This window comes from Littorina saxatilis, linkage group LG7 (assembly GCF_037325665.1).
Source record: "Littorina saxatilis isolate snail1 linkage group LG7, US_GU_Lsax_2.0, whole genome shotgun sequence".
Classification (NCBI taxonomy): domain Eukaryota; kingdom Metazoa; phylum Mollusca; class Gastropoda; order Littorinimorpha; family Littorinidae; genus Littorina; species Littorina saxatilis.
Window position 1 is genome coordinate 42051297 of NC_090251.1, and position 10000 is coordinate 42061296.

Genomic DNA, 10000 nt, shown 5'->3' on the forward strand with positions numbered 1-10000 from the left:
CGTTGCATAGTTTGTTTTTTCCTGTTACATCATTTTTATTCAGGTAGATTATATTTACTTGTTGTGAGGCTTTGATGCTTTGGTCATGACGAAATACATAATGCTACATCACACCACTAACCTATCTTCATAGAGTGGATCACAGATGAAACAAAAAGTTATTATTTATGACCAATAGATTAAACTGCTTTTGGACGAGCAGCAAGTAACACCCGTTCATGCAGAGCGTCTCTCCACCAAGCTTACAAGGGCATTTCAGTAATACTGAGGAATTGAATATTCTAGAAAAAGAGATCACATGACCAAATGTTACAGGAAGGGGAAACACCATTGCACAACACCTGTTCATAAAGAACATAAGCACAAATTAATGCTCTTTGTGTATCCGGGGTTGTAGCTCAGTTGGCAGAGCATCCGACTTAAACTCGGAGGGTCCCGGGTTCAAACCCCGGCAGCTCCAAAAACTTTTTCAGTAATTCCAGAAAAAAAGTTGTATTCAAATGTGTGTAAAATGGAATGCTGAAAGGGTTTTCATGGATCTGTATGTAAACGCAGACAGAGATGTTAACAGTGATAAAACCGCAACTGAAAAACCCCATCCTTTTCCTGCTAGAACTAACCGGACAAAGTGAGGGAATCCTGAATTGTTGCAGTCAGATTTTGTAAATGCACATTAGTCTACCAACGAAGCAGAAGCAAGCAATGAAAAAAGAAATCGGGTGTTTCCGGAATAGATCATATGACGTCATTTTCCCAGGAAAACAAAGAGCAAGTATTGCACCACTTCAATTTTAAATACATAAGTAGATTTCGGTACTGCTTACTTATAGGGGCTGTAGCTCAGTGGGAGAGCAGCTGATTTATGCTCGGTTGGTACCGGGATCGAAACCCGGCAGCTCCAGAAATTTTTTCGAGGAGCTCTTACCTTGTTTCAGACCCTAGGATAAATTATTGTGTCATAGTCTAACAAGATGACCTTTACTACTAGATTTACCTTGGGTTCTATCGTCTCTAGCGTTGAAGAAACCTCCATATAATAGTCAAATGCACCACTGAACCCACAAAAATGAATGACGAGCTGACGTATAAAGAGCAACAACAAAAAGAAAAGAAAAAAAGCAATTTCAGTACTGACAGTCAAACTCAAAGATGTTTCCATTCTCACCAATTTCGTGTTAAGAGTCGGGTCTCCAACACTGGAAGCCTACATATTGTTCGTTGCATAGTTTGTTTTTTCCTGTTACATCATTTTTATTCAGGTAGATTATATTTACTTGTTGTGAGGCTTTGATGCTTTGGTCATGACGAAATACATAATGCTACATCACACCACTAACCTATCTTCATAGAGTGGATCACAGATGAAACAAAAAGTTATTATTTATGACCAATAGATTAAACTGCTTTTGGACGAGCAGCAAGTAACACCCGTTCATGCAGAGCGTCTCTCCACCAAGCTTACAAGGGCATTTCAGTAATACTGAGGAATTGAATATTCTAGAAAAAGAGATCACATGACCAAATGTTACAGGAAGGGGAAACACCATTGCACAACACCTGTTCATAAAAAACATAAGCACAAATTAATGCTCATTGTGTATCCGGGGTTGTAGCTCAGTTGGCAGAGCATCCGACTTAAACTCGGAGGGTCCCGGGTTCAAACCCCGGCAGCTCCAAAAACTTTTTCAGTAATTCCAGAAACAAGTTGTATTCAAATGTGTGTAAAATGGAATGCTGAAAGGGTTTTTGTGGATCTGTATGTAAACGCAGACAGAGATGTTAACAGTGATAAAACCGCAACTGAAAAACCCCATCCTTTTCCTGCTAGAACTAACCGGACAAAGTGAGGGAATCCTGAATTGTTGCAGTCAGATTTTGTAAATGCACATTAGTCTACCAACGAAGCAGAAGCAAGCAATGAAAAAAGAAATCGGGTGTTTCCGGAATAGATCATATGACGTCATTTTCCCAGGAAAACAAAGAGCAAGTATTGCACCACTTCAATTTTAAATACATAAGTAGATTTCGGTACTGCTTACTTATAGGGGCTGTAGCTCAGTGGGAGAGCAGCTGATTTATGCTCGGTTGGTACCGGGATCGAAACCCGGCAGCTCCAGAAATTTTTTCGAGGAGCTCTTACCTTGTTTCAGACCCTTGGATAAATTATTGTGTCATAGTCTAACAAGATGACCTTTACTACTAGATTTACCTTGGGTTCTATCGTCTCTAGCGTTGAAGAAACCTCCATATAATAGTCAAATGCACCACTGAACCCACAAAAATGAATGACGAGCTGACGTATAAAGAGCAACAACAAAAAGAAAAGAAAAAAAGCAATTTCAGTACTGACAGTCAAACTCAAAGATGTTTCCATTCTCACCAATTTCGTGTTAAGAGTCGGGTCTCCAACACTGGAAGCCTACATATTGTTCGTTGCATAGTTTGTTTTTTCCTGTTACATCATTTTTATTCAGGTAGATTATATTTACTTGTTGTGAGGCTTTGATGCTTTGGTCATGACGAAATACATAATGCTACATCACACCACTAACCTATCTTCATAGAGTGGATCACAGATTAAACAAAAAGTTATTATTTATGACCAATAAATTAAACTGCTTTTGGACGAGCAGCAAGTAACACCCGTTCATGCAGAGCGTCTCTCCACCAAGCTTACAAGGGCATTTCAGTAATACTGAGGAATTGAATATTCTAGAAAAAGAGATCACATGACCAAATGTTACAGGAAGGGGAAACACCATTGCACAACACCTGTTCATAAAAAACATAAGCACAAATTAATGCTCATTGTGTATCCGGGGTTGTAGCTCAGTTGGCAGAGCATCCGACTTAAACTCGGAGGGTCCCGGGTTCAAACCCCGGCAGCTCCAAAAACTTTTTCAGTAATTCCAGAAACAAGTTGTATTCAAATGTGTGTAAAATGGAATGCTGAAAGGGTTTTTGTGGATCTGTATGTAAACGCAGACAGAGATGTTAACAGTGATAAAACCGCAACTGAAAAACCCCATCCTTTTCCTGCTAGAACTAACCGGACAAAGTGAGGGAATCCTGAATTGTTGCAGTCAGATTTTGTAAATGCACATTAGTCTACCAACGAAGCAGAAGCAAGCAATGAAAAAAGACAACCATTGTAAAGAACACCGTTTATACAATCTTCAGAACCAAGGGATGAATAGCTATTTATATTTTACGTCGTCTTATCCGTAGTACATAAATATACGGGTCCAACCGTACGCTTATCTCTCCAAATCGGAAACTGTTCACTCTTTGAAGTCAAATATAACATGGTCAGACATTCTATTATGAGACTTTTTGTTGTTGCGATGCATACACGCTAAGGACAGTCCAGCCGCAATACGATCTCTCGCATCCGATCGGTTTCCAATGTGTCTACTTTCAATTTTGAACCTAGCCCCTTACAACTTTCGACAGAAATTCCAAGAACAAATGACAGTAACACTTTCATTCTTGTCGGCTGACTATTAAGTGTCTAATTCCAGGTTGCACCACCAATGTGCTTGATAATAAAAACAGTAGTGAGCGATACAATCAAACGGGGGCCGTAGTACAGTGGTTAGTACCGCCGACCTATAATCGGAAGACCCGGGTTCGATCCCCGGCAGCTCCTAAGTTTTGTGATATTTTAAAACGCCCATGAGAGTTACTTATTCGTGCAAAAGTCAAATCAGGGCTAGTAGAACATACAGCAGTATTTGTGAGGATCATATACAAAAGGACAAAAAGTGTGACGAAGGTGAATATTAGAACCTGAGATTCAAGAGCACTGCTTGGGTACTAATGTAGACGTATGCATGTATGCTTGAAAAAGGATGTTTTAACCTGAATGACTTTGTCTAGGAAAGCCCAAACGACCGTATGCGCAATGCATCACAACTAATAAATCATCGGCGCTTCATAAAGACAAACATTTAGCTTTCGGTTCAAGATAGGAATGTCTGTAATATTTTTGGTCGGATGTATGCTTTTATTAATTTCTGACCTTCCTTAATTTTGTTTATTTAACAGTTGTTGTTTTGAACGTGTAATATATACTGCAACTATTTAGTTTGACAGGCTGGCAAGACAGAGTCACCAATTTTTCTGAGAGCCAGGGTTCGTGTTTGTAAAGAGATACCCGTTTGAAAAATTGCCAGCGTGATCACTGAGAGCTACTACGTAGACAGCAGGACATATTCGAAAATGAACGTTCGAAATATTTCATATCACTAACACCAGTAACCGCGTCTGTCTATTCACATTCTGTGTCTCTAGTGTCCACGCAAGGATTATGGAATACACGAAACCAAACGTTTGAATGCGTTGACATGTGTCTCAAGTGTCCACAAGAAGGCCTTTTAAGTATTAGAAACCAAACTTTTCAATGTGTAAGCATCTGCCATGTTTACCCCCACTAAGGATTATGAAATACAAGAAAGCACAGTTTTCAATGCATCAACAGGGTGTGTTTTTTTGTGGCCCTCCAGACCAACAGTTTCTGTTTCACTTTAAGGATGTCCAAAAAAAAATCCGAAGTTAACTTCGCGAAGATTTCCGACCTAATATTCAGTGCCACAGCTTCTTCCAGTAAACTTCGTAAAGTGGACTTCGCGAAGTCGACTTCACCCAATTAAATTCAGGCTTTAGCAAACAAGATCTTCAAAGCTATATCGTTCAGGAACGAAACATTACTCGAACATGTCAAGATTCGTTTAATTCGTCCTTACTCCACGACTTGGAAACTTCATTTGTCTCAATCGTTCTCAATGCAAGCAAGTCGAAATTCAGTGCTCACAGACTACGGTAAGTACCAGATCATAAACGAGATCCTATTTGTTTGTTTTTACTCAAATGATAAATACCGAGCAAAGCTGTGGTTTAGGCCTATTCCTACTTTTCAGTTCTGATTTTGACTAACAAAAACACAAACGCCCTGCACGTTTGAATGAAATTAACGGAAAATCGTAAAATTAATGTTCGTAAAAATCTCATGAAAGGTCAAAGGTCGAAACATTCAGGAGTCTTCAACACTAATCCTGACCATGGTGATATAACAGGGGTTGTATAAATCTCTCTCCGAGGAAACACGCCTTAATCATCGTCTCTCAGCGGTCTCAAGTAGACACGCCTAGCGCTGTGCGAAAGTGCGGTTTGACGCGACTAATTGCATGCATGACTCCACAAAATCGATTTGTGTGGGGAACCTTCAATTTACGGGCGCTGCGCCTTTGGAGAAAGGATTACATTGAAGTGGAGATGTCATTCTATGCTAAGCAGGAGGAAAGCGGATACCCGTTTTACCTCGATTTTGATGGAGGAAGTCTTCCATATGTTTGAAGTTGTACCTTCGTTCCCGTGTAAAGCTTTCTGTAAATCACTGCACATCCGTTCAGGCGTTTACATAGGATATATAGCATTAGATCACTTGGACTTATATGGACTTTCTACTGCCTGGCCGTTTTCGTGTGCAGAGTAGACATCAATCAAGACATTTCAGTTGAACCTGTCGATAATGACCACCACATAAACCGACCTAAATTGATTGTTAAAGACAGGTGGTCGCTATGGAAAAGTAAATCATGTTAAAAAAAAAGAAAAAAAGTTGGGGATCCTTTAGGGTGGTCGTTGTTGGCATGTGGTCGTTCACGAGAGGTGGTCGCGAGGGCAAGTTCGACTGTATTTCATCGACAAAGTCTTACTCTGCACAGTAGGCAGTGAGTTTGAATGATTTTGGTACGGTTTTATCTAGAAGGATGCTCATGTCGAACTGAACGGCACACGTACCCTTTCTCGTGTAAACACGGCACTCCATCTCAGAACTGCATGGCCAGGCTTTTGGATAAGATCGTTCCACCACTTGCAGGTTGGTCACATACCACAAATGAACAGCCTGGGTGGTGGGGCGATTTTGTTTTAAATATTTAATTACATAAAAGCCACCAGTAGCTTTCTAAAAAAAATCAATTATGTAATAATTATGTTATTATTTTGTGGGAAAAAAAAATCAATTCAAATTTTTTTTTAAATCATCACCTCAAGCAGTGATGGTGTTTACCGTGTTGAACGTTGGTATGTGTCCAAGTGGAGGGATAATCTTATCCCATAATCTTATCCCATAATCTTATCCCATAATCTTATCCCAGATCTGAGATGATAAGCTGAACTACTGTTATTGGGGGAGGAGTGTGCCTCTAATAACCTCGATAGATGTTTGATTATTTACAAGACAGACTACAAGAAAAGGCGGGCATCTTTGAATTTTGTTTGTTTTTGTTTTTCTCTTTGTGTCGTTTTATTTCGATTTATGTCAGGCACCTGTTGAATGCTGTACAATTTGTACGATTGTGCATGCATCGTTTATGCTACGTTCATTGTTTTGTACCGAACACTTTTGTTCTAATCTTTTTCGAACTTATCATTATTTTTTTCCCGCATGTTGTTGTGTTATCAAATTGAATGAACAAGAACACAACTTTGGGATTGTATTCAAAGCAATGTAGAAAATAACACTCTCTGGATTATACTCAAAATGAAATCAATATGCAATGCTCGCTCTCGCCCTCTTCCTCTATCTCTCTATCTCTCTCTATCTCTCTCTCTCTCTCTCTCTCTCTCTCTCTCTCTCTCTCTCTTTCTCTCTCTCTCTCTCTCTCTCTCTCTCTCTCTCTCTCTCTCTCTCTCTCTCTCTCTCTCTCTCTCTCTCTCTCTCTCTCTCTCTCTCTCTCTCTCTCTCTCTCTCTCTCTCTCTCTCTCTCTCTCTCTCTCTCTCTCACCATACATGTCAACAGAACTCACATGTTATGCTTGCAAACAGCCTGCTTCCAAATCCCCTATTCAGCCGCAAATTTGTAAAAGTGACGGCCTTTAGCTCAACGTTTCACCATTACGTATTTCAAAAGTAGGCAATTACCTTGCACTGTTTAGGCCCGTCTTTCACAGTGCAAGGCGTGCTATAATTATGTACTGCACAGTGGGATGCACTTCATAATTATTGCACTCCGGCGAGGATAACACAGGCACATGAAATCTAACGCTTTAGAAAAAGAAGTTTTATCTTCGGATACTGCTTTGAGATTGCAGTAAGACCTAACTGCTTTCTGTTGCTGTTTTAGAGAGAGAGAGAGAGAGAGAGAGAGAGAGAGAGAGAGAGAGAGAGAGAGAGAGAGAGAGAGAGAGAGAGAGATAAATACGTAAGGGTTAAAAAGAAAAAGAAAGAAAGAAAGAAAGAAAAAAGGAAGGAAGGGAGGAAGGAAGGAAGGAAGGAAGGAAGGAAGGAAGGAAGGACATCAAGAAGGAAGAGAGGAAGGAAGGAAGGAAGGAAGAAAGGAAGGAAGGAAGGAAGGAAGGAAGGAAGGAAGGAAGGAAGGAAGGAAGGACATCAAGAAGGAAGGGAGGAAGGAAGGAAGGAAGGAAGAAAGGAAGGAAGGGACGAAGGAAGGAAGGAAGGAAGGAAGGAAGGGAGGAAGGAAGGAAGGAAGGAAGGAAGGAAGGAAGGAAGGAAGGAAGGAAGGAAGGGAAATAGGAAGGAAGGAAAAAAAAACACCCACCCCAGAAATACTGATTGAATTACATGAAAAACTAACAAGGCAGAAACAGATACGAAGAAGGAAACTAAACACACAGACTGACAGACTGACTGACTGACAGACAGAAAAAAAAGGCAGAAAGAAAGAAAGATAATTAAAAAGGAAGAAGGAAAGAAGAGAAGAAGGAAAGAAGGAAAGACGGAAAGAAGAGAAGAAGGAAAGAAGGAAAGACGGAAAGAAGCAATGAAAGAAAGAAAGAAAGAAAGAAAGAAAGAAAGAAAGAAAGAAAAAAAAAATGAAGAAGAAAGACAGAAAAAAAGAAAGAAGGAAAGAAAGAAAGAAAGAAAGAAAGAAAGAAAGAAAATGAAGAAGAAAGACAGAACGAAAACGTAAAAACTGATGATGTATTTATAAAGAAAAAAAAAAATTAAAAATTTTTGTATGACACCATTGCAGTGTATTAAAAACAAAAAAAAAGAAATGGAACAAAATTGACCGAAAAACACCCTTGAAATGTCCATCGCGCATTTTCACCTCGCTCCTCTTTCTTCAACAATCATTTTGCCAAATATAAATGACAACAAATTAGAGACATTTTCTTGTCATGCACGATCGTTCACATACACGATTCATAGCCTGTCAATGCGTAAACCTGGGTTTCGCTAGACGTCGTTTTAAACTATGCCTTTTATGTCAAACAAGTCGTGATCATGTCACGAGGAATGAATTATTATTTGCAAAGCACGAAGCAATGCAGCCTCAAATTAATGTTGATGACACAGGTTTGGTGTGACCTGACCTTCGAAAATGTAAATAAGGCAACCAACCCTGGGAAAAAGTTCATGCATGGCATCAGTAAAAAAAAAAAGTTTTTTTAATTAAATAAAGAAAACACTAAAATCACACACACACACACACACACACACACACACACACACACACACACACACACACACACACACACACACACACACACACACACACACACACACACACACACACACACACACATAAAACCGGACCGGACTTTAACAATGTCATAACACCATACGCTTATTTTGTTTTAATATCATACACAGAATACATGACAGCCAACGAAGACATACATGGTATATAGGCTTACAAAACTCTTGAACAAACTCGCATATTTACCCCACCTCCGCAAACTTTTGTCCAGCTCCCCCCCCCCCCCCACCCCCCCCCCCCCGACGACTTTTACAATGCATATGCAGCAAACAAAATAAGAAAGAAGGCAATAATAATTAGTATACAATTCAACTGAACAAACAATTGCGTGCACAGAAATAAACGAAAAGCACATACACAGTCCGGCCGACAAACGAATCGGCAGACAGACAGATAGACAGATAGACAGACAGACAGACAGACAGACAGACAGACGGATCCTGATATACATATTATTGTTCCAGAAAAAGCAAGGCACACGACTTTGCAAAATAAAAACATAGGCCTACATGCAAACAGATTACTCATACCAACATATAAACATACCATGTATGTCTGTAATTAAGTTTGTGCGTACACACACACACACACACACACACACACACACACACCACACACCACACACACACACACACACACACACACACACACGCACACACCCACACACAAACACACTTACAGAGGTACAAACATGCACACGTTAAACATACATACTAACATACGATATACATAGGCCTATATCATAACTATTACGAACTTTAGAAAAGGGCAAAGCGGATGCATAAAAAAGTGCTTACGGCCGAAAACGGAAGAGATGCAGGGGTCAGGCTGGGCAGTCTTCAACCCCCAAACACTGGTAACCGAGGCACATTCCAAGAAGAACTTATTTTTCTCTCTGTATAGTATGGCGTTTACCCTAACATACAAACACACTAGAACTGGCAAGCTTAGACGGAAACTGTAACTCCGAGCTGTGATTGGCCGCTGTCGATCAGTGAGAGCCAATCAAATGTACTTCCTTGTTGGGGTCGACGGCTATCAATGATAACGTATTTTTTCTGTCTTTGTACTTCCATTGGGGCCCTGCGAGGGTTTTCGGACACACATTTCCGCCAAGGTGCGATGTTTTGGGGAACCGCCGACTGATGCGACGCAAATAAATGTCACACGAGGTGTGCTGAAAACTACGGGCAAAGGAGACCCACTGCGGAGGGCTTGTAGCGTCGGACAACCGTAAAGAGGAGGAGGAGACGAAAATAGGCCACAGCCAACCTGTGACCTCATTACGTTGACAGATCGAAAGACTGACCCGAATGACCTCGTTAAGGTGAAATGACATTGTCAGACAACAGGCGCGTGCATGCAAGTGGCGTGTCATTGGGATGTTTTTTTCGTATTGTTTTTCGAAAATATATTTTTTTAAACCTTAGTAGGGCCTCTTCATCCATTGCGGGCGCACAGATGCAATAATACAGTTGTACATTTGAGCA

General features: G+C 40.3%; 1 protein-coding gene and 6 non-coding genes across 8 annotated transcripts in view; 6 read left to right on the forward strand and 1 right to left on the reverse strand.

Moving 5' to 3' along the window:
- Positions 1-10000, reverse strand: part of LOC138971491 (ets DNA-binding protein pokkuri-like) — an 83547-nt gene that overhangs the window by 59133 nt on the left and 14414 nt on the right. The window contains exon 1 of one of the 2 annotated variants that reach the window (XM_070344232.1): positions 9308-9860. The exons of the other annotated variant lie outside the window; for it this stretch is intronic. The gene's annotated coding sequence lies outside the window, so the exon portion shown is untranslated. Of the gene's footprint in view, positions 1-9307; positions 9861-10000 lie in introns of those variants that run through there. 2 annotated transcript variants of the gene reach the window in all.
- Trnal-uaa (transfer RNA leucine (anticodon UAA)) lies at positions 388-460 on the forward strand. The gene has a single exon. It is a non-coding gene; the product is annotated as a tRNA-Leu (tRNA).
- On the forward strand, positions 830-901 carry Trnai-uau (transfer RNA isoleucine (anticodon UAU)). The gene has a single exon. It is a non-coding gene; the product is annotated as a tRNA-Ile (tRNA).
- Trnal-uaa (transfer RNA leucine (anticodon UAA)) lies at positions 1604-1676 on the forward strand. The gene has a single exon. It is a non-coding gene; the product is annotated as a tRNA-Leu (tRNA).
- On the forward strand, positions 2045-2116 carry Trnai-uau (transfer RNA isoleucine (anticodon UAU)). The gene has a single exon. It is a non-coding gene; the product is annotated as a tRNA-Ile (tRNA).
- Positions 2819-2891, forward strand: Trnal-uaa (transfer RNA leucine (anticodon UAA)). Its single transcript has one exon. It is a non-coding gene; the product is annotated as a tRNA-Leu (tRNA).
- On the forward strand, positions 3578-3649 carry Trnai-uau (transfer RNA isoleucine (anticodon UAU)). The gene has a single exon. It is a non-coding gene; the product is annotated as a tRNA-Ile (tRNA).